The 25,010-nt window shown below is 39.5% G+C and overlaps 1 protein-coding gene and 1 long non-coding RNA gene across 9 annotated transcripts in view; one reads left to right on the top strand and one right to left on the bottom strand.

Moving 5' to 3' along the window:
* Positions 1-15,236, bottom strand: part of LOC116280579 (uncharacterized) — a 205,581-nt gene extending 190,345 nt beyond the window's left edge. The window contains exons 1-3 of the long non-coding RNA XR_012072782.1: positions 15,081-15,236; positions 7,766-7,981; positions 6,337-6,388 (exon numbers count right to left, since the gene is read on the bottom strand). This is a non-coding gene — a long non-coding RNA (uncharacterized lncRNA). The remainder of the gene's footprint in view (positions 1-6,336; positions 6,389-7,765; positions 7,982-15,080) is intronic.
* The window catches only part of CREB1 (cAMP responsive element binding protein 1), a 55,417-nt gene continuing 45,631 nt past the window's right edge, over positions 15,225-25,010 (top strand). For 3 of the 8 annotated variants that reach the window (XR_012072781.1, XM_072961378.1, XM_072961373.1), the window contains exon 1: positions 15,412-15,634. The gene's annotated coding sequence lies outside the window, so the exon portion shown is untranslated. Of the gene's footprint in view, positions 15,635-25,010 lie in introns of all 8 variants that reach the window. The other 5 variants (XR_012072780.1, XM_072961377.1, XM_072961376.1 and 2 more) reach the window with 4 other exon arrangements.

Genomic DNA, 25,010 nt, shown 5'->3' with positions numbered 1-25,010 from the left:
GCCAGGGACAGTACTAAGTGCTATACATGGAGATTTTTCTTTCACTCACAACAATCCTGTAGTTACCAATTTCCCCCCTTTTAAGAGAAAACTCAGAACAGTGAAGAAAACTTGCATGTTTTCTGTATGTCTCATACAATCTTTGTACTTTGCTTATTTTTTTCCCTAAAAAAAATCATCAGCTTCTTATTTAATATTTCCTCACCTTCAAGAATTTTAAGAATGAAATCTTTAGCATGGGTCTTCCATGCCTGCTCCATGTTACTCAAGGCTTGGTGGGTCTCTCTGCTACACATAGACCTCTAATTCCAGTCCTTTGTGTCCTGTGTTTTGGGTTTTGTCTGGTTCCCTCCGTTCAGGTCAAAAGCAGGCATTGAAGGAGGTGCTGAGCTAAAGGGAGGAGTAAACCTTTGTCCCTGCTTGAGGCACTTACAGTCTAATGGGTTAGACAACACATGAATGGATGATTGACTTCCTACCACGGGCCAGGTGCCCTGCCTCTGTGTGCAGCAAGCTCTGACAGCAAAGCGACAACTTGGGACAAGCCCTAATGGGAAGAGAGAGGGTGTTTCCTAAACTCCTTCGGCTTCGTGCTATATTACGGGCAATTCCAGTAAACATTCCTGGGCTGCAGTGAAGCATTCAGGGCGAGTTTTGAATATAGCTTTTCCACATTTTGTATCATGTAGGTCACAAGAGCATAAGCTATTTGTTAAATCTTGGACTACTGTTAAATCTTCAGCCTATCTTAGAAGATAGACTAATTATATAAAAGTCCTAAAAATGATTCAGTTCTGGCTTCCCAGAAAAAAATACAAGAAACTCTGATACACAATTACAAAAGCATTCTACTGATTGGGCTCAAAATAGTTACAAAAACTATTTAGCAATGTAGCACAGAGTAGACGTTAGTGACATTTACAGAGCATTAGACAATAATGTATTAAACAATAACATTTGCAGATTCATTACATGAATCTATACAGGGTAACTGTACTGGGAGGTAAGAGGTGGAAGAAAAAAAAAAAAGAAAAAAGATTTAGTCCATCTTGGAAAAAGATCAGTCAAGTCAGGGAGACTAGGTGAACACAGAATAAGAATTAGGGCAGTCAAGAATCAGGGCTGTGAGCACACCAGATTCTAGCAAATTCAATTCCATTTCACTGATGTTTATAACCCTCATTCATAGTTTGAGAATACATATTAGGGACCTCTCATCTCAAGAGATCTCAGAACTGTGACAGTATCTGCTCAAACCACTGCATTAGAATGAAACAAAGTTTTTTTTTTCCTGATCTACAAATGCAAGACCCTAATGATACAAAATCTGCTTGTGCAGTGGAGGCATGAGCATGTGAATTCTCTAAGTTCAGTTGGCAAGGAGGTATTTCTGGGAGAAGCAACACTGTATTTAATGCAGTTTACAGAAACATGTTAAATCATTGTCATTTTTGACAGGTCCCTTTAAAAATGTGTGTCAAATACTAAAATATAAGAATTTAGCTGAAAGGACTAGATTCCTTGCTAAGAAAAGTCTACACAGAGAAAGGACACTAGCAATCCTTTTTTTTTAAAGGTTCATACTCTCATCTGTGGCCTAGGGATGTGTACAGATGAAAAAGATTTACTCTCTCCTTCCACATCTTCCTTACATACTCAAACAAGTAAACTCTTTCTAAATTCCTTGTAGAGGAGGGAGGGTAAGGAGGACATAAAAGTCTAGGTGGGAGAAACTTTTGAAAATAGCGTCCTTTCCCCGACTCCACCTTCAGATGTTATTGATGGAAATGTATTGTCTGTGAAAAAGATAGAAAACTTGAGAATCACTCATTAAGTATCGAAGCACACAAACCAGATACCTTGATACAGTTAGTTTTAGGAGATACAGTAACTCCTACCTCATAAGCTAACCTTTGATAGTCTTGATAGCCTTTCACTAAGCAGAGATGGGATGCCTTTAGAGTGTGGTTTGAACCACTGTATCCTGTACCTGAGTTTAGGCAGTAATAATTCCTGTTAGGGATGAGTCAGCTGTGTTGTTTTCCAGTGTCACCAAGGCAACATACATGACTGAACCACAACTAACACAGAGATCAGGAAAGTTGTATAAAGATGCATGTGAATGTCGGCATTAAGATTGACAGAATTAACGACCACTTTATCCTTTTTACCCATAATTGAAAGAAACATTACTCTTCTGGAGAAGAAATGTGCTCTGGTACTTCTGAAACACATCCTATGATAAACTGTATTTTACTTCAGTAAAATGTATTTTATTGATGCTTTATTACAGAAAAGCATCAGTTTTTAAGCCCTAAAAGATATTTAGTGTGGATGTTTTATTTTAATAAGCATCAGGTAGCAGGGGCATAAAGTCTGAAGGGAAGGGAGTTAAGAACTTAATAAGGCCAGAGAATCTCTATCTTTTTATATTATTATCACTAATGTCTTAGATACTTGATAATTAACACTAGTATGAGAGTAGTGCAATCAAGAATACAGAATTTGGACAGGACTGCAAAAAAGAAAGTTTGTTATCCTTAGAAAGCCAAATGTCTCCACCTTCTCAGGGTTACTAATGCTGTTTTCCCATGGTTTCTTGGAAGATACCACTGTTTTCTCTGGGTTCTTTCCAGGTGCTTTATTGAGAGAGCAAGATGGAGGAAAAGGAAAATAGTGAAAACAGCTTTACCATGGAAGGACGGGAAATGCTGACCTCAATATGCTTCTGTTCTTTCTACGTGAAACTGTCATAAATATAATTGTGGCGGAAGAAGGATGGTCAGAAAATGTGGCATTAGTCACTTGCTGATTTCTCTAGCACAATAATTCTCAAATATATTCATCCTAAATCCTTATCTTTATACCCTAAATCAGCACTTCTAAAACTTTGGTGAAGGAACAAATTTTAAAATTTCCAATCCACTGCAAACTTTTGTAAAAAACACAGTAGAAATGAGTTACCAGAAAATTAAATTTTTTAAAAACAATGAATACAAAATATAAGCACTAAAAGTTTACATTATTGATTTCAACAGACACAAAATATTCTGTCAAATTGCTATTAAAGTTTATAAATGCTTGTTCTCAACTTCTATACCTACCTTGCTGCAAGTGGGTAACAAACTATTGCTAACTACAGTCTGAAAAGAACTGTCCTAATAGCACACATATCCACACAGGACACAAACATCACAGCAGCACACACACAAAAACATCAAAATATAGTTAATTTCTATCCATTTAAAAAAATAATTTAAATTTTTATTAAATTATTGTATTACGTATATTTAACTCACTTCATACCAAAAAAGCTAATGAGAAAACAGCAGTCTCCTTCCCTACCTCTCCCTGTCTTCTAATGCCTACCTGGAATGGCAGATAGCTGCCCAGCTACCTAACAATCACACCTGTCAGACAGGCTATCAATGCCAGTCCCCCTCCCCCAGCCTGATCTTCCTCCTAGAGCTCTCCTCTTCCTCCCCCTCACAGCTGCTGCCCTGGCTGTTCCCTCTGCCTCTCTTCTACTCAGGGGTTCCCTTTGAGATAGACTGTACTAACCATTCAAAATATTTGCTGCTCCTGCACTGGGATCGATTAAACTTCCTTGCTCCACCAACATCAGGCTTGGCTATGACTCTAGGGAAGGATTTTACATCTCTGCCTTGTTAAATTCAGAAGTGACCACATGACTTGCTTTGGTCAAAGACATTCCAAGGTGGAAGTTTAAGAAACAGATCTATCATCTCCCTTTTCCCTCTGCCACAAGACTACCAATTTCTCAGACAAAGGCTCTTCCATCAGCCTGGGTCCCATTATGAAGGTGACAAGGAGTAGAATTACACAGTAGACATGTTGGGTGAGAAGAAATAGGCTTATGTTGTAAATTATGGAGAGTTTGGTGTTGTTTGTTTACTGCATTCATGGCCTAAGCTGCCAGATACACCCTTGTTTCCTAGGTCTTCTTTTTTTGGTTTTACTCCCTCATTTTGGTAATGCATAACTTCCAGTAGTTTCCTGAGAAAGTGTTCACGACAGGCGAAGACCTAACGTGTCTGAAAATAATAATTTGAAATAATTTTCCGTCAGAATTAGAAAGCATTGAGACTGTGTCTTCCAGCTTCCAGTGATGCTGCTGAGACCAGTGTTGTTTTCACTTCTATTCCTTTGTATGTACTTTCATCCCCTCCCAGAGGCTTTGACTGGATGTTCTAAAATTTTATGGGCATGTGCTTTGACATCCCTTTTTCAAGAGATCTGAATATCTCTATCTCCATGCTCATGTTTTTCAAATCCAGGAAAGTATCTTCAATATTTTTCCCCTTAAGATCATCTTTTATTTCTTTTCTTAAACAAGAATTTAGTTTATTAAAGTTATACATGCTCATAGTTTGCAGTCAACTGCCCTCTCACTGAATACTTACCCTTCCCCAAAGAGCCACGGTGAATTTTTTTAGCTAATTCTTTGGAATTGACCTCCATATGTTTATATAACATGTTTTAATTGTAGTAACTTGATATTCTGCTTTAGGCATTATTCACTGACTTTTCATTATGGAAATGAAGATTTATTCTCCTCTTCCTCTGCACACTCACCACATACATGCTCCTTTTACTATCTGTCATAACTTTAATTAGATTAATAATGAATATTTACATTATTAGAACCCTGTGTTCTAGTTAGATTTGAGCCATATAATAACTTTGATTATTTTTCCTCTCCTGGCAAAAGTTTTGTTTTCCCTGGAGTTAATAACTGTATTTACTTTTTTTTTTTAACTGTTTCTTAAGCACATATCACTAATTCAAAACTCTCTACTTGTCTAAATCTCATCTCAGTACAACAGACTTCTAGTTGGTTGGTTGATTGTACAGTTTATTGGTTTCTCTCTTTCATGCTGAACAAGTTCCTTAAATTCATTGGAATACCCCCAAATGAAGGTCCTTTCTTTGCATTTCTCAAGATAGAATAATTGAATATATTTTACTTAGCAGTTTGTTAGCTTGATTTATAACTTTTAAATATTTGGACAAATGTTCTGTAGGTCTCTCTTTGTACTCTTTTCCTGGGCTCTGAAAATGGGATAAAGTAGGCATGGCTGCTAATTCCTGAACCCTTCTAGGTTTCTGTCGGGCAAATTGGCTTCCTTCTCATCCATATCCATATTTAGGTACCAGTTTCCCCAACTCTGCCAAGTCAGTTACACCTCTTCTATCCATCCCATTTTCTAAACATGTGCTGAATTCTCTCAACTGCCACTGTCTGCTCTTCTGTTCTTTTGTCCTTGAGGGGTTGTGTATCTTATTGCCGCTGTAACAAATTGCCACAAACTTAACAGCTTAAAACAACACAAATTTATTTTCTTATAGTTCTGGAGGTCTAAAGTCCAAAATCAATCTATGTGGACTAAAATCAACATGTTAGCAGGGCTGCATTCCTCCAGGAAACTCTAGAGGAGAATCCATTTCTTTGCCTTTCCTACCTTCTACCGGCTGTCTGCATTCCTTGGCTTGTGACTTCATCCTCTACCTTCAAAGCTAGCCACAGAGTATCATCTAATTTTTCTCTCTCTCTCTCTGACTCTAATTATCTTGCCTCCCTCTTTCCCTTATAATGAGCTTTGTGATTACATTGGGCCCACTCAAATAATCCGGGATAATCTCCCTGCATCAAAATCCTTAACTTAATCACTTCTGCAAAGTCCTTATTGCTATGCAAGATAGCATATTCATAGGTTCCAGGAATTAAGACATGAGTATCTAAGGGGGAACCATTATTCTGACTACCATAAGGGTTTATACTCCTTACTCCTCTACTGTGGGTGCCAGGAATGAGCAAAGCAAAAAGTACGTGTTCAATCATCTTGTTTGATCAGGAGACCAAATGGTATTTGTCCTGTTTCCAATCTTTGGGACTCTTTTCATATTTTTTTTCTCAAGTAGATATAATAATAGTGTAGGAATAATAATAGAAATAACCAAATATCACCAAAGCCCTTAACCCATACATGAGATTAGGATAGGCCCCAGAAATGTTTTCATAAACACTGAATGACACTGTTTAGGAGAGAATTTGGCTGAGTACAAATGGGAAGAAAATGAATAAAAGTGGAAAACAGAACAAATGAGTGGGGAAAAAAACTTTTTTGAAGAAGGTGTTTATAAGATCATGAAATATGGTTGTCACTCAGTAATATGGGTGTTAACCATGGATTAACAGACAAGAATCAAAGACGGGAACAGAAAGACAACATCACACATGAAAAAAAGAAAAAAAAAAGAAAGCTAAATTTAGAATTGGAAGTTCTAAACTCAAACCCCAATTCTCAAACTTACAGTTTGATCTTGCACAGGTCAATTAGGTATCATGGTTGTACAGCTGAAGAAGCTGAAACCCAAAGAAATTATCTCAATTTAAATTAGCAGAGATATATATATATATATATATACATGAAAGACCCCAGGAAGACACTGACCACATAGCATTTTAATGTCAGTTGAACTTGAAGCAGAAAGAGGAACTAACTGAAAACTAGCATTATGGCAAATCCAACAGCTGGAAGACAGACTAAAAGAAAATTATCTTTCCCATTTCTAAAAAGATGGACCAGTCTGGTCCCAAGAAAATTCACTTTCATGCATGGGTTTGATTGCAGATATTCTATACTTATTCATTCAAAAAAATTTTACTGCAGTCCTCCAATGTGCCAAACACCATATGAGGCATTAAGGATAAATCAGTGAATAAAGCAGACGCAATCTCTGCTCACAGACGTTACGGTCTAGCAGGGAACTAGAAAATTAAATAAATATGACACGTAAGGGTGATCGGTGCTTTGATGAAAACCAAAACATGGAATTCAGGCACTTAAACCAGACTGGGGTGGGGAGTTGGGCAGAGTGATCAGAGTTCATGACACACCCTTCAGAGCTCAGCTAAAGAGCAGGAACTAGTACAGCAAAGATGAAGGGGAGTGGTTAGGCACAGTGTTTCAAGGAGCCTACTCCTTTGCCTAGGAAGAGCGACAAGGGATCCTAGAAGCTTGTTAGCCTGATTCTTGTGTCATGCATGAAAATGGCAATAGAACCAATATGAGAAGAAAGTGCATGGGTTACTATGGTGCTTTCAGAATGACAGACTCACAATGATGAAATTATAAGTACTTTGCTTTCTTCTCAAAGTAAATTCCCTCCCCTACTTTTCATCCTACAGGTGGGCAGTGGAGCACAGCAGCTAAGAGGGCAGGCTCTGGAGCCAGGCTGCCTGCCTGGATTGACACACTGACTCTGCCACTCGCTAGTCTAAGACCTTGGAGACATTTCTTCACCCCTCTATGCTTCAGCTTACTCATCTATAAAATGTTCCTGCTGTTAATATGTTCCTCACTGAGTTATTATGAGGGTTAAATTAGTTAATAAATCAAAAGTGTCTAGAACAGTGCCTGGCACAAAGTAAGTGCTCAATAAATTTTCATTTGTTGTGCTACGGTTTTGCTTTTTTGGGGGAGAAGGGGAGGTCATTAGGTCTATTTATTATTAGCTTTTTTTTTTTTAATGGTGGTACTTGGGATTGAACCCAAGACTTCGTGCATGCTAAGCATGCACTCTACCACTGAGCTATACCCTCCCTCACTGCTACTGGTTTTAATTGCCATCCACTGGCCTTTTGTAATTTCTAGAAGAATAAGAGGCCATTTGACTTTGTTCACACGGTATTGCTTTTAGTCACAAGGAAAATGAGAATGCAGCAGTACTAGTAGCTTACCATTTGGTCCACAAAATAGAAATTAAAAGCAACCAGAATCTTGTTGATCAGTTCTTCGGTTCTGACTCTGGAAGGTGGGGAGATCAGAAAGCTTCAAAGAGGTCCTCACCTCGTTCAGGCTATATGGAACTGAGGCAGAGATGGCAGAGAGCGCAGTCATGCTGAAATCAGGCCCCACAAGAAGGCAATAGTTTGGTGGACCCACCATGATTCAGGCTGCAATACAGAAACAACATTTATAGATACATACAGAGATGATCAGCCTGAGGGAGACCTTTTTATACAAAACAATGCCAGGATATTAATATTAAATTCAGAGTTTCAACTGCATTCACTCAACAAACATTTGAGCGTTAAATACAAGACACTATTCTAGATGTTAAGAATGTAGCAGTGAAAAAAGATACAAAAGGCAAACACAATAAATGAACTAAGCACACAGCATACCATAGCATAGGTGCTCTGGAGAAAAATAAAGCAGCAAAAGAAGAAAGGGAGGACAAAACAGCAAAGACAGAGGTGGGGTACAGGGTGAACGACTTTCATCAGGGTAGTAAGGGAAGGCCTCACAGAAATGGGGATGTCTGAGCAAAGACCTGAGGAGGAGAGGAGGACATGGAAACATCTGGAAGGAGAATCCTGAGCAGAGAGAATAGCAAATGTAAAGTACTTGAGGAGAGTGTGTCCAATGTGTTTGAGGAACAAGGTGGTCAACGGGCCTGAGCAGAGACAGGTAGGGGAAGAAGAGCAGGAATTGAGATCAGAGAGGAAGTGGGGTCTTGTAGGCCAAGCTGTAAGAATCATAGCTTTTTCTGAGTGATATGGCGACCTACTGGATAGTTTTGAACAGAAACGTGGTGTGGTCAGCCTTATGGTTTAAAAGGATCACTCTGGCTGCTGGGCTGGGAAAAGAATGAAGGTTAAGGGTGGCTGATATAAAATCCTACTAAAAGGCAACAGTGGCTTAGACCAAGGCTGTATCAGTAGAGATGAGAAGGGTGGTCATACATTCTGAAGAGACAGCAGAAGGATTTGACGACAGATTGGATGTAGGGTGTAAAAGGGTTGTTGAGTAGGTTTTAGCAATGGGAATGATGGAGTTGCCATTAACTGAGATAGAAAAGGTTAGAAGTAGAGAAGGTTTTTGAGAGGGGAGATCAGGAGTTTAGTTTTGGATGTAATAAAATGGAGAGGTCTGTTAAATATCCAAGTAGAGACACAGAACTTCTTGGATATACAAGACTGAACCTGAGGCTAGGGAGTTGTGAGCATATTTATCACATCTAATGCCAGCAGACTGAATGAGATCACTAAGGGAGAGTATAGAAACAGACGAGGTCCAAGGACAGAGTCTTGGGACATTACAGTATTAAGAGGTCAGTAAGCAACGGAGATTGCGAACAATGACCAGTAGTGCACGATGAAAATCAGGAGAGTGAAGTGCCCTGGAACACTGAAGGAAAAAGTGTAACAAGTGAAGGAAGTGTTACAGAGAGGAGGGGGTGATCCACTGTGTCAAATGCTGCTGATAAATCAAGTGAGATGAAGACTGAGAACAGGTCATTGGATTAAGCAACATGGAGAGCAGTTTCGTTCTGGGGGCAAGAGCTAGCTGGAGTGGATTTAACAGAAAATAAGAAAAAAGGAATTAGGACAGTAAATATAGAACTCTTTCAAGGATATTTACTGTACAGACAGCAAAAAATAGGACATTAGCTAGAGGAAAAAGTAGCTGTGGAGAGTTTTTTGTTGCTGTTGAAGATTAATTGTAAGAAGCAATATATTAATTCACATAGGGAACTGTAACTAGTAAACAGACCAGAAATAGATGTAACAGATCAGTGCCTTATCTTCTCTGTTGGAAAACTATTTGGAAAGTACACTTAAAATCACAGGATTACTTCATAAGCATTGACAACAGCTCCACCTTGCACTGTTTCTGATTATGAAGTCTCAAGCATTTCTCTGTGCTGCAGGGGAAGAGCTGCTAAGCAGAACAGACGCTTTAATCAGCTGGGCTGGGTACCTCTTCCTTGACCAGCACTGGAGTATCTCTAAACATCCACTCATTCTTTCATTCAAGAAACATTACTGAGCGCTTATCATGTCAGTTACTAGGGATGCAAGTTCAACAAAACAAAACTTTGCCCTAAGGGAGCCCATGGTTCACTAAAGGATGCAGATAAACAAATAAATAGTTCCAACGTAATGTTAACAGTGTACATGTAAGGGACAAAACTTGAATTAAATAGCTAACTGTTTCGTATGGGGACATTTGGGTTATTCCCTCCCCCCACCTTTTTCTGCTGTTATAGGTAGAGGGGTGTCCAGAATTTCAATTGCTTCCAGCAATACTCATTGGTATTTGTTACATCAAAATTATAGGAAATCTTACCAAACAAGAAGGAAACCTATCACATACTTCTTAATTTTAACTGCAAAAACAACCATGAAAATAAATCTGAACAGTATGAACTGCCTGAACATAGACAAGTTTGAAATTCATTCCACAAAGATACAGAGATCACCTATTATATCAGGGTATGGTTCCAACTGTTTGAGATATATCAGTGAACAAAACAAAGACAATGCTTTTTAGAATGTGTATTTTAGCAGGGGAGCCAGTCAACAATAAACATAAAAAGAAGTAAAAATAGATAGTATATTTGAATACAGCAATAAGTGACACAGGAAAAAATAGAGGTGGTTGAGTTAGGTATCAAGTTGTAATTTTAAAGAGTATTGTTAAGACCTTAGTGAGAAAGTGACATTTCAGTAAAGACCTGAAGGAGGTAAGGGAGTTAGCTCTCTTGCTATCTGGAAAAAGAACATTTTAAACACTGAAACAGCCCCAAAGTGCTAAGAAGGAGTGTAGCTTGTGTCTGACAAAAGGAAGAAGTAGGGGACCTTCTTTAGAAGCAACTACAGTAATCCAGACAAGAGATGAAGGTACTGTACACCCAGCTCACTTGCAGTGGAGGTGGTAAGTAGTCAGTTGTTGGATAAATAAAAGCCAATAAAATTTCCTACAGGAAAAATTCAGGATGTGAGAGAAAGGAAGGTACTAAGAATCATAACAAGATTTCTAACCTCAGCAATTAAGATGGGAAAGGCTGCAGGTACAGATGTGGGAGGGAAAATTAGTTCAAATTTGGACATACTGAGTTTGAGATGTCTCTTAGACACGTCCATAGCACCTAGGATCCCCTTGACTTCCTTGCTTATGAGCCTTTCGCCACTTATTTTGTCCCCACTGCCATGACGGACCATCCTCAGGCAGTAACCACTCAATACTGTTTTGCCTCATTCTTAGACCACACAGCTCACACAAGAGTCCATTTGGTGCCCACACAAAATGGAAGTACGTGTGTGCTGAGGATGACAGTAGTGTTAGCATCCACTGATTGAATCTTAATCCCCTTTCCTGACTCACTTCTTTTGCCTGCCCTCCTGCCCTTGGGGTTGGACTCCCTAAGAACACAAAGCCTTTGCCTCAGATTCTGCTTTCTGGAAAAACCAGCACTAAGACAACATCCAAGTGGAGGTGTGAGTAGGTTGTTGTTTAAATGAGTCTGGAGTCTGGGAGAGTGATTTGGGGAAAAGATATAATTTTGAGAGTTGCAGTCATGAGACCATAAGAGAGCATGAAGGAGTGAACAAAAAAGAAAAATGAAAATTTTATTCTAGTACCCTTCAGAGCAGGAATAATGTTTTATTTACTGTTATAGCCCCAATCTGGGGAGTGCAGGCACAAAGTAGGTGTTCAACTGGTACTTTTAGAATAAATAAAATAGGTCACCATGGCCTTGGGGTTAGGAAAGAAAACAAATTAAGTCATGAGAGGTGATGAACTAGAACAGGCAGGGTTCATGGAACCTGAGTTCACAGTGACGGTGAAAATTAGGTTCAGCAGCGGAAGCAAGAGAGAAAAATAACAGGAAAAGGAAGCTGTGGTAAGAAAAAAGCTCTCAAATACCACTTTCTCCTTGAAATATTTTATAATCATCTCATGAGACTGTCCCCCTTTTCTGGACCTCTCTCAAGGCAGTGATCTATCTTACCTATCTTATACCAGGTCAACGTATATCCATGTGTTCTTTGTTCTCCCCAATTTCCAAGTGAAAAATTGAGTCAAAAATGGGAGTAGCTTCCAAGCCCCAGAGATTTTAAAAAAGGATGCTAAAGTTTGACGTTTCTAGCTCATTTCTATGGTGTCTGAAGATGCCAGCGTGAATACCCGAAATTGGGAGACTACATTTCAAATCTGAAGTGTATCCAAAGTGTTCAGTAAAATAATTCACGCTTGAATGGATGATTGAATGAATAATGAATAACAAATTTAGGTGAGAACAGAGGCCAGGAGAATAGAAGTTAAGGAGAATACATGAATTAGTAACTGTTTGAGACCCACTGCTCTGACAGCAGGGCACAAGTGATTAGGGGAAGTGGGTCTGCCCTCAGAAAGCACCTAGAAGTTAGCAAAAGTCACTAAGGCATGAAGAGGGCCTAAATGAAGGTCAGTGTGAATAGAAAGGAAGAATATGGGAAAATTTTACAAACACACACACAAAAAAGTTCCATATTTCGTGGGTAGTAAGTATAGGCTATGAGTAAATAATTCCAATACTTTGGAATCATGTATAGGGCCAGGGTAAGAAGAGCAGGGAGATGCTAAGCTCAATTTTGAAACTGTATTTGACACAAGAGTGAGATACACAAATAAAATAGGCAACGTTTTAATTAACATTTATGACATGTCAAACATTGTGTCAAGTACACTTTCCATGAATGGCCTCACTTAATTATCAAAATAACACTATGATGGAGGCACTATTACTATCTTCATTTCATAGATGGGAAAACTGAGACACAAGAGTATGCCCAGTCACCCAGCTAGTAAGTAGCTGAGCCAGGATTTGAACTCAAAAATACTAAGAATTTTTGCCCAGGACCACATATTCATTATTTGCTCAATAAATATTTAATGAGCACCACTACATTCTAGACATTGTGCTGGGGATACAAGGGGTGGAGAAATGCTGGTGGTGAACAAGACAGACATAGTCCCTACCCACAGAGACCTTTACGTGGACATTAAACAAATAATTAGAAGTATGTTGAATCAGAAAAGAAAGAGTTAAGTTACAGTGAGATAGGATGAGTGTGTGACAGAAAAGAATTCCAGGGGGAGGGAATAGCACATATAAATACCTTGAGGTGAGAGCCAACAGTAGAAAAAAAGAGAAAAGAGGCTGGAAAAAATAAAAAGACTAATATGACTGGAGTGCAGAGAGCTAGGGGGACCACTGGGGAGGCTGGAGAGAAGACAAGCCCAGATAATGGAGGGCCTGGTTACATGATAAAGACTGGGATTGTGCTCAGTAAGCAAAGGGAAGCTACTGAAGGAATTCAAGCACGGTAATGACTTGATCAGATTTGTATTTGTTAAAAATGACTCTGGCTGCAGTATGACAAATGAATTGGAAAGGGCCAGAAGCAGTTTCATAGGACCTGGATGGTAGTTAATGCAGAACTTCAAGAAAGAGATAAAGGTAGTTTAAACTCGAGTGGGATTTAAAAAAAAAAGTGGTCATAAGAACTGAGAGAATCTAATTTTTGAAGGCAGGTCAAGGTGATTCTGACACGTGTTGGGGTGTTGTAGGTTTCTGAACTGAGTAGATGGACATGATGCCCTTTACTGATCCAAGGGCTATGACACGAGGGTTCTGGAAAGAATATGATATATGAGTTGAGTCTGACACGCCCTAGTCATCCAGATGAAAGTATAGCAAAGGCAGTTGTAAATATAAATCTAGAATTCAAGAGTAAGATCTAGGCTTGAGTTATGAGTGGGACAGTCTTTGGCAGAGGGTATTTGAAGCTACTGGAAAAGGATGAGCCCACCTAGGAAAGTGCATATGGTGGGACTTAAGAAGAGCGCTCACCTCAGCAGGATTCCAATATTTAAGAGTTGGCTAAAGGAGGAGAGCATGGTTGTTAAAGAACGACCAGAGAGGGAAGGGGAAAATGCTAAGAGCAGGGGGAAGAGGATGTGTGGATGAGGGTGTGGGCAATGGTGTAAGATGCCACAACGAGATCTTGTAAGATGAGGGCTGAAGCTTGTCTGTGACAATTCAGAGCTGCTTCAGGTGTGTGGTAAGAACAAAAGCTAGACTGGAAACGGCTGAGGAGTGGGACATGAGAGAAAGTCCATGGGGTGAGACAATTGCGGTTGCAGAGGGATTTAAAGAGAGAAGTCTTCTCAAAGAAATGAGAGACTGAAGCATATTCAAATACTAGACAGAAACGCCAGTAGAGAAGAAAAAGTTGAAAATAACGGAAGGAAAGGGGGATGTTCTTGAATCCAAAGAGAAAGCAGGACGGGATCTAGAGTACCAGGTTAGAATACCAGGCTTGGGAACTCTCTTTTCAACGAGAAATCAATACGGGGCGGGTGCTCAGATTTGAATCCGCTCTGCTTCCTAAAACGTTTTCTTTAGGGACGGAAAGAGAATTATAATAGACACAAAAGCCCAAGGAGAGGGCTGCCGAGTGCAATTAAAAAAAAAGGGATAATGGAAAGTCAGGATAGTGGTCTTGGGTGACCTCTGAGAGAGCAGTTGCAGCAGCTTCGAGGCAACGGAAGTCACACTACGTGTTTAGACGGGGGGTGGGGGGTGAAGAAAAAGGTGCAGCGCGTGCAAACCAGAGCTGTAAAAGAAAAACGGCTGTGAAAAGAAAGCGACACAGGATGGTGCCAGGAAAAAAAAAAAAAGGCGGGCAGGTGGGGGAGGAGGGGAAGACATTTCGAAGGTGCCCAAGGGCAACCTTAGTCAGGGCAGGTCTTGGCTCGGAGGCCGAAGTAGGCCTCAGATGTGACCTACGGGCCCGGCCGCCCTCGCTGCGGGGCTGAAACCCGCCAGGTGACGCCAAGTCCCCGTGCCTCCACCCCCCGGAATAGAATAGCCCCTCCGGCGGCCACCAGCCTTCTCAGCGGATTCGCAGAGCCGGGCAGCCCGGCCTCCCAGAGAAGCGGAAAACCCTCCCCGCCGGGGCCTCACGACGCCCCAGGGCCGCGCCCCGTCCCCGCCGCGGCCTTGCGTCCCAGTGCCCCGCCCAGGCCCCAGGCCTCGCGGGCGACCACAGAGCCGCAGCAGCCCTTCCTCTCCAGCTCCCAGGACTCCGGCACTGAGCTGCGGCCCCGACCCGGCGGCGAGTCTCCCTCTTCCCCGCAGCGTTTTAAAGTTCCCGGGGGCGGCGGCGCGCCGGGGCCCAGGCCCGGCCTGCCGCAGCCGCCCTAGAGCCCGCCGCTTACCGCCTCAAGGGCAGCCCGCGCGGGGGTTTCCATCAAGCGTCGACACCCCTTGGGAATTCCCCACAGGGCCACACACAAACCCCACTTCTTCCTACAAATTTCCGCCGCCGGTTTTATCCGCCGATACGCGGTAGTGGGAGGTGGGGGCTTAGACCACTCCTCTCCACCCCCCGCCCGCCCCAGCCCACCTCCGCCTTCCCTCTCCCTGCGGAACCCCTCTGCCGAGCCCGAAGGAACCCGAAGGTCTTCGGCAAGTTCCGCCTCCAGCGTGGAGGGCGGGGCCACTCAAGCTCCTCCGGGCCGAGCTCGGCTGTTTCCGTACGCGGCCGCTGCGCACTCGGCACTGGGCGGCGCTGGCTGGCTCCCTGGCTGCGAGTCCTCAGTCGGCGGCGGCTGCTGCTGCCTGTGGCCCGGGCGGCTGGGAGAAGCGGAGTGTTGGTGAGTGACGCGGCGGAGGTGTAGTTTGACGCGGTGTGTTACGTGGGGGAGAGAATAAAACTCCAGCGAGATCCGGGCCGCGAACGAAAGCAGTGACGGAGGAGCTTGTACCACCGGTAAGAGGAGCAGGAGGAGGAGGCAGGAGCCGGAGAGAGCCGGGGGGACGGAGGGGGGACGGGGAGGCGCCGGACACCCGCGCTCGGGGCCTTCCCCTCGCAGGAGGGGCCGCGGTAAAGATGGAGCCTCCGCCCGAGCCCCACACCATCGCCGCCGCTCGCAGCGAACAAAGAATAATGGCGGCGGACTGGAGCCAGCGGCGGCCGGGGCGGCAGCGACTCTGCCTGCAGCCAGCGGCGGCGCTCATGGCGGGGGGCGGCGGGCGGGGTGGGAGCCGGCGGCCGGGGGTGTGTGCGGGCGGCCGGCCGCGGCGAGCTGTCGCCCGCGTCCTCGCCGCCGCCGCCGCTGCCGGGCCGGGCCGGGCCGGGCGCGGAGCCGGGAGCCCGGAGCCGCCCCGGGGGAGGCCGCCCGCCGGCCCGGCCCGGCCCAACGCTGCCCCCCGCGCCGCTCGCCCGGCCCCCGCCGCCCGCCTCGCCCCCGACCCGGCCAGCCGTCTGCCAGGGCAGCGCCGCCGGGGTGCCCGCGGGGGGTGGAGGAGGAAGAAGGCGACAGTTGAGGGCAGAGGAGGTGAAGGTGCCTGCCTTCCCGGTCGCCTCCGTGTCTGCCATGCCCGCCTCGCGAGGGGAAGCGCTGCTCCGTCTGACCTACTCTCCTCTCCACTCTGTGCAATAAAGTTCGAAACCCAAGGTTTCCTCTCGTGCTGTATTTTATTCACGCCCTTTCCCCCCGCTCCCACCCCAATGGGAAAACGCTGTTTTCTGTGCTTTTCTGCTTAGATGGGAAGATGAGAAGTCGCGCTTTTTAAGATAATTTTTGATTCTTTCTCTCATCTTTTTTTTTTTTAAAGTTAGTAGTCATGGAAATGCATTCTTTTGGGGAAGAAGGGGGTACTAAGAAAAACGTATTTGTAATAACTTTAAAAAAACTGTTGGGATCTTGTAAAAGGGAAGCTGATGTTTGAAAATAGTTTCGGTTTTAACCCTTTTCAATAAGGTAATTATCACTTGAGATCTATCATTCTGAAACACTGTTGAAACGAATATTAGCCGATGTACTTTTGTTTTACATCACCTTTTTTTTTTTTTGTTTCTTTTGGCCAGCCGTGCCTTTGGCGTTTGGATCCTCTGGATCTCACCTCTCACCCCCTACCATGTTTCTCACATCTTTGTGTCTAATCGTAAATAAGAGATTCGTTAATACTAATTCTAAAAATAGATGTTTAAAAGTGTCCATTATTTGTCTGGCATGTAGTAGGTAACCCCAGCCACAGACCGACAATAATTTAAGCCACAAGGTTAATTTTTTTCTTTGTTGGGAAAAAGGGACAGTAGAAAAATCATTGGCACATCAAAGATTAAACGACAATTTTGAAGGACCTGGGATATGACCTATTTAAGTTTGTCTTACCTTCAGAAGTTAGAATATCATGCTAGTCTTAGCTTGTATCAGTTCTGTCTTACAAAGATTTAGTATCGAAGATACTTTTGGTTGCCAGCTATTGAAATATTCTACATTCACTGCTCATTTCCTGATTTGAAAGTAAAGCCAAACAGTTATTTTAGGTGGTGCAAAATATCAACAGGTTATTTGTTTTTAAAATACCTGTCACAGAATGATACAATTGTGATTGATACAAGGTTTCTTGTTAGGAATAAATATTGGTATTAGAAGCACTGTTTTCTGATTTTCTGTATCCAAGTCACTTTTCCAAAACCTACTTTGCTGTATTGCAAGTCTTAAAAACCACGTTAGCAATTTGTCATTGATAAGAAACTTAAATTAATAAGATGTAATAAAGATGATTTTTCCATAAGGATTGGGAAGATGGTTTTATTTCCAAGTACTGAGGAAATTATAGTATTGATGATGATGTAGATCACTGATTTTCCCTAAGGATTTTCTGCAAGCCAGCATAAGTTGAGTAAAATTTATTTTCCTTTACAGAGAATGTATGACAATGACTCTTCCTTTGTGAAATTTTTTTTAAAAAAGATTTTCCAATGGGTTTTTCTTTAGTCTTATCCAAAAGATCTTTTAAGTTTTGTTTGTTTGTTTGTTTGTTTTATAAATTCACAGCCTGCAATTCTTAGCAATTTCAGGTTAAATTTTTCAGATTTTTATGTTCATTAATGTTTAAGTATTTATTAGCATGGTACTAAATTACACTTCTGCTCCCTCCCAGAGATCGGCAAAAATTAGTTAAATCTGCTTGAACCTTTTTTTTTCTTTTAATGGACGTGTATTCAGAAAGCCAATGAATCTTTGACATAAATTGACTGAAAAATGTTAAGAGGACACTTCTTGTGAAATTTAAAACTCCTTTTGAATGATTTTTTTTTCCCAGAAAGAGCCTAAGGAAACTTAGAAACCTGATTCATAAAATGGCACCTTCCTTTTTCTGCTTTTTGAAATGTTCATTTTCTTGATTACATCTGATTAATAGAATTTTTGTTTCTTCACAGAGAAGAGACAAAAATGTTTGTTTTGTAATTCATTCTAAAACATTAGGTTTTGTTTTGGGGAGTATAATATGGTTATAGTAAAACCAAATGTGTATCCCCCACTTCAGCTCATATAAAAAATTTTCCTTTTTTATATACAATGAAAAAAATTATATACTTGTAACCTAATGCTTACAGTGTATCACTGAAATTTATAATTTTATTTATTCCATAAATATCAGCTGTGGTTATATAAACTTGTTTATATCCAGCCTGTGACATAATCTTGTAACCATATCTTTCTTGATATACAGTGTCACTTCCAGTGATGGCTTCTTTATTGAATACTTAGAGCTCAAATTTGAATTTAAAAATAAAGTAGATAGTCGGGGAATGAAAACAATGAAGGGCTTTTTTTTCTCATCCCTACATTATCACTTGAGACACAATTTGTGATACCTCAAATATTCAGTTAGCACATACTATGGCAAAGAATGTAGTTAGTGGAAGGAGTAGTGGGTTTGCAGTCATAGGCCTGGGTTTGAATCTTGCTCTTGCCACTACTATAATGTGCCTTCTGTAGGAATTTTGCGACCTACAGGAAGTCTCTTGATCTTTCTCAGCCTTAGTTTCCTTATCTGTTAAATTAGAATAATACCACCTACTTTATAGGGTTGTGAGATAATTATAAAGTACTTCCTTAGGGATTCAATTAATGATAGATACTTATTTTTAAGTTTTAGTTTAACTTCCTAGCTGTGGAACCTTGGACAAGTTTATTTTCCATACCTCAATTTCCTTGGTCATAAGTGTATATAAAATATCTACCTCATAGAAATGTGGGAATTAAATAAGTTAATACATACTAAATGCCAGGCACGTCACAAGTGTTCAGCAAATATTTCCTATTACTTTATAAGTTATTCATCGTTGTTATTACTGTGTTTTATATGCTGGGCCAGAAGCTGCAGCAAATCCAAAGATGAATTACACTGTCGTATCTCTACCGTCAAGGAACTTTTGGGGACATGATGACTAATAAGGTAGAATATATGTCATAAGAAAACAAAGGAAAGAGAGATCACATCTGGAAGAAAGGAGAATTCTTTTTATATTTCCAGTTTTATTTTTTAATAAGTAATTCAGATAGTCCATAATTCAAAACACATAAAATGTAATACAGCAAAAAGTCATGTTTGACCAGCACCCTCCAATCACCCAATTGTTAACCAGTTTCTTACTTGTCCATACAAAAGCACATATGATGTATGTACTCTTCCCCCCAACCCCCTTTTTATAGAAATGCTAGTATACTATATACACTCCTGTGTTTTGCTTTTTTCACTTAATTTGTCTTAGCAGCTGGTTTGTGTCAGTACATAAAGAGCTTCATTCTTTTAAGTATGAGGCACTTCATCGTATGCATATACCTGTATTAACCAGTTAGTGAATTAATTTTATTTTTAGATCTTATGTGACCTTTTAAAGTAAGAGAATCTGTCATTATGCCTTTATTTCTTTAAATGAAAGATTTCATTTAAATGAGAGATAACCATAACATAAATGAGGATGTTATTTGAACTGCCTCAAATACCTTTTTAGTTTCTGTTTTTAAAAAGTTTAAGTAAAATGATGGAGATGTGCATGAAGAGGGAAGCAAGCTAAGAGTTAACTCTCAAAGTGAGTTTAGTCTGAATTTGATTCGCTTGTTGAGGTTCTTATAGCCCTGTACAGACTACTGCCTCATATTATTTCATTCCAAAAAAGTCTATATAATTTTCTCTCTAAATGAGAAAGAATATCTCATGTAGTCCAGACCTGTTTTTTAAGGAGACTGTTCTCATGGGATATTATTACCCAGTAATCCTGATTAGTGTACTAGCTTTCTCCCTGACTTTTTTATATACTCATTAACTTATTTTTTGATTTTCTAATATTTCCTAGTATAATTATCAGTGAGTTTTATATTTGATACCTAAATAAATAGTGAGTTTCATGTATATGATTATCTGCTGAGACTTTTCACTGCTTAGATGAATTTTTTTTCTTTTCCTTTTGTGTGTGGGGGGGCAGTCCTTGATCATTCAGTTGGACCAAGTAACATTCATTTAAACTAGAGCACAAAACTAGTTTCAGTACCTCTCTTTCCTTTTCTTTTTTGGCTCTTCTAAGTAGCATTTAACCATAGTACATTTTAAATATACGTGCTGTTAGTGTATTTTAAGTTAATTAAGCTTAGAAAATTATAACTAATAATGTAGCAGCAGGGACACAAAAAGTCGCTTATCTTTAAAAAAAAAATTTTAAATGAAGCCGTCATGGTGTATCTCATTGTTTGGATGTTAAGTTGAAAGTTACGTATACTAGAGTTTTTAATGTAAGAATATTGTCTTACTGTTATTTTGAGGAGTTAGTATTTTATATAAAATACTGATGTGTGCTATTTTTACCTACTCAATGACTAAAATGTTTACAAAGCATTTACCTTTACAGAGTTGGTGGAGGTGGAGATAGATAATTAAAATCTGTAAAGGCAGAGAAGTTTTCTTCTGGAACATACCTGGCAGCTACCAGACAATGAAATGATTTCTCACAGTATTACTGTCAGTGAATTGTCTTTTGGGGCAGAGGTAAAGCTCGTGAACTAAAACAAGAAACTATTTCTGTGAAAATGGCTGCTTGCTTTCCTCTGCCAGTTTAATGTATATGCTACCTCAGTCATTATGTAAGAGGTTAGTTCTGGTCAACTTCCTGAAGTTGTAAAAAGAAAGTATGATTTTAAACTTATTTTACACTATCAAATCTATAAATGCTGGTTCTTGAGACACATTTGAAACATAAATATGAATAGTCGTTTTGTTTTTTTTCTCATTCAGCATGTTCCTCTCCCCTTAATATAAGAACACTCTTGTGTCCTGTTTGTTTTATTTTGTTTTGCATTCTTCTCTTTTCTTCGCTCTGCCAGTCCTGGCCCTGTAAAGATATGTTTTGTTATATTTTACCTAGTTTTACTCACCTGTCTTTTAGGTTACCAATAAGAAGCAAGGGGAAAAAAACTATCATTTACATTCTGATGTTTATTCCAACATATAAGCAGAAGGCTGTATTTTACAAATACAGTGATGAAAAATTATCTTTTTATACTTAATCAATTTTTGAGGCTAGTTACATGAATCACAACTTAAATAGTATCCCTTTCTAAACTTTTAAATGCCTGAGTTTTTCTCAGGGTTGAAGCAAGGTAATGGATGAATAAATGGCTGTCTGAACAAATTTTTCCTGATTGGATTAATCCAGGATCTCTGAATAATCTAACAATCAAGGTTTAGAAAATAAGAGGTCTGAGGGAGTGATGGTGTTTTTTTCCAAAAAGGAGAGAAGTGAAGACTGACATTTGGTTGGAGAAGAGAAAATTGAGTAAGAAATTAAAATAACTAAGTAATGGGGAGGGTATAGCTCAGTGGCAGAGCTGCATACCTAGCATGCAGGAGGTCCTGGGTTCAATGCCCAGTACCTCCATCAAAAAACCAGATAAATAAATTGATTAACCTAATTACCTCCCCCCTGCAAATAACCAAATAAATAGGTAGATAGATAAATAGATAATTAAAAAAAAAATAATGACCCCGGAGTTGGTCTGAAAGTTGGTTTATACTAATGATAATAGAAAATGTCTTTCCCAAAAGATTAGTGAATCTTCCAGGAAACTAAGGTAGATTTCCTTCAATTTTAAGTGGATTCCTAAGGAGCTCGTTACCTGCATCTGAGTTTCTGATTATAATTATAAGACAGTATAGATGTAACTAAAAATGTTTATAACCTAGCCGAAGTAGAATAACTTTAATTTTGAGGGTTGTTAATTCTGTTTGTGCAAGTGATTGGCAATAGGAGACTCAGAAATCTTAAGGAGACTGAAGTGAAAATTACTGCTTGTTCTAAACTGTGTGCTCTGAAAGGGTATCATTTTCTTAAAAGTCTCAGTAGTCTTATTTGCTGTTACCAGTAACAGTAATACAGTTTTACTTACTACCATTTATCAGTCTACTCATTTATTCAGTAAACATTTATTGAACATTTATCGATTTTTTATAGTTGATGAAATCACAAGAAAATTTACTCAGGTATTTATAGATATCAAATGAAATACTGTTCTAGTACTGAAGCCTGAGTATGTGGCTTAGCTGCTCTCAAGGAACTTACAGTGTAGTGGTGACAAAAAGAAGTATGAGGAAGAAGGATTTATACGTGGCAGAATATGAGTTTTCACTACTGTCTTGAAGGACTATAAGGTTTAGAAGAGAAGTTCAGTGAGGAAACGTTTTGCCAGCAAGAGAGGATTCATATTGCATACTGAAGACCTTGGAGAGTAGAGATACAGGGGAGCATTCCAGGTAGTGGCATGGGCAACAAAAATGAAGATACGAAAGTAGGATGAACTTGGTATGTTCACAAGTTGGTGAACAAAGTGTTAACATTAAGTATAAATCCACTTTATGAGGAACCCTGAGTGTGAGGCAGGAAGCTTTAAATTTTAAGAGGAAGAACGATATAAACAGAAATGACATATATTGGGCTAAAATGTAGATATCCTGACTCCTAATTCTTTCTCCTTCATGGTAAATTAATTGCAGTTTAAAAATTGACATTATAGATTCTTTTTTTAACAGCTTTATTGAACTACAATTCACATACCATACAACCTACCAGTTTTAAATGTACACTTCTATAGTTTTTAGCATGTTCACAAGATTGTGCATCTGTCACCACAGTCAGTTTTAGGACACCTCCGTTACCACAAAAAGAAACTCCGCATGGCTTAGCCATCACCCCTCAATCTCTTCATATCCCCAGCCCAAGGCAACTACTAATCTACTTGGTCTCTAAGGACTTGCCTGTTCTGAACATTGCATATAAATGGACTCATACAGTATGTTATCCATTGTGATGAGCTGCTTTTACTTAGCATAATAATACTTTCAGGGTTCATCCATGTTGTATCTAGCAGTACTTCATTTCTATTTATTGCTAAATACTCCTTTTTATGGATATGCAGTATTTTATTCATGAACTCATGGACATATGGGCTTTTTGGTTATTGTTAATAATGCTGCCATGATTGTTCATTTATTGCACTTTTCAATTCTTTTGGGTTTATACCTAGCGGTGGAATTGCTGGATTATATGGCAACTATGTTTAACCATTTGAGAAACTGCCAGACTATTTACCAAAGCTATGGTACCTTTTTACATTCCCACCAACAATGTATAATTTCTACATGTCCTCACCAACACTTGTTTTTATTTTTCATTACAGACATCTTAGTGGATATGAAGTTGTCTCACTGTGGTTTTGATTTGCATTTCCCTAATGACTTATGATGTCTGACATCTTTTTGTGTACTTACTGGCCATTTGTATACCTTCTTAGAAGTGTCTGTTCAGATCCTTTGCCTATTTTTAAATTAGTTTGTCTTTTTATTATTGAGTTGTAATAGTTCTTTATTATTATAGATAGTAAGTTTCTTACCAGGTATATATGATATACAAAATTTTCTTTCATTTTGTGGATTGTCTTCATTTTCTTGGCATGAAAGTTTTTAATTTGATAATTTCCAGTTCGTGTGTTTGTTTCACTTTGTTTTCCACTTGTTTTGTTTTGTGTGTTGTCGTTTGTGCTTTTTGGTGCCATATCTTGGACATCATAAATTCTTATTTAATTATTACAAGCATTTTCTAAATATCTCTGAAAACCCAGGCAAACAGGACACCATTATTTAATGAAGAATAACTAAATCTCCTAATGCATATTTAAAGTTATACCCCACCTATTCTGGTCTTCTCTTTTATCCTGTGTCCAGATCCCTTAGTTGGGTGACTGATGAAAAGAAGCAAAGATAAAAACCAAGAAATAACAACTTTGAAACATTTTAATTCAAAGTACTATATTTTGAGAATTATTTGTTATGAGAGAATGTATTATGATGTTTGTGTGGGTGTAGTGTATTACTCATAAATGTACTGTATTGGGGGAACTTACGCTTAGCAGACATTGATCATAAAGGCAGTAGTAACTCCTTCATTTTTTCACAGATGACTAAACTGAGCTCTGGGGAATTTAAATGATATACTTGCTGGTAGAGCCTTTTCCCTGAGCAAGAAATAACAGTAAAGCATGGTTTGCATCTCTCTGAATTTTAATAGCATTATCTCTTTGTGAAGAAAGTTTTCAAGATTCTAGCTTTATTGTGATTACTGTATATTTTTTTCCTCAACAGTAGTTAAGTTTAGGTCTATAAAAGTTCACTTGGAGGAATTACTGTAGCCAAGGTCTTGAAAAAATATATTGATTTCACTATGTTACTAATCAGATCTTCATCAGCAGATTACCATAACTGGCCAGCTCTTGCCTTCCTTTTTTCCATAATTTGTGTTTTCCTATTATTTCATAATGGAAGTTTATGATTTTAAATCATTGTTAACTATAATACTTCTTTGGAGGGAGTTTACAGGTAAGCTGGTGGTAGAGATTCATTTTTATTTCCCTAGATCTTTTATATATGATACATATTTTATCTCTTATTTGCTTGAAAGCTCTTTGAGAGAAGGGTTCTTGTCTGCTTTAAACTATAGTCCCCTTACTTTTTGGCAGAACGCTTATTGTGTAATAAGCACAGAAAACTTAACTTGTAATGAACGAGTCCCTCTTGGAGGGTCACAGATTTAAAAGGCAAGATTAAAACCAATTTCTTCAGATTTGCACAGGTTAAAGGAAGCAGGCATATATACTTAGATGATTCAGACACTGAAATTACAGATTTATTTTTTTAAAAGCCAAGGAAGTTAGATTCATTTTTCATAGCTTAAAAAGAAAGTTTTCTCCTTTGAGTTTTTATTAATTCTGATGCTTTACAAATACTTCACACCTCTGAAACAT

This window comes from Vicugna pacos, chromosome 5, assembly GCF_048564905.1.
Source record: "Vicugna pacos chromosome 5, VicPac4, whole genome shotgun sequence".
NCBI lineage: Eukaryota > Metazoa > Chordata > Mammalia > Artiodactyla > Camelidae > Vicugna > Vicugna pacos.
Note: the sequence above shows the minus strand (reverse complement) of the source record. Positions and strands in the feature narration are given on the sequence as shown.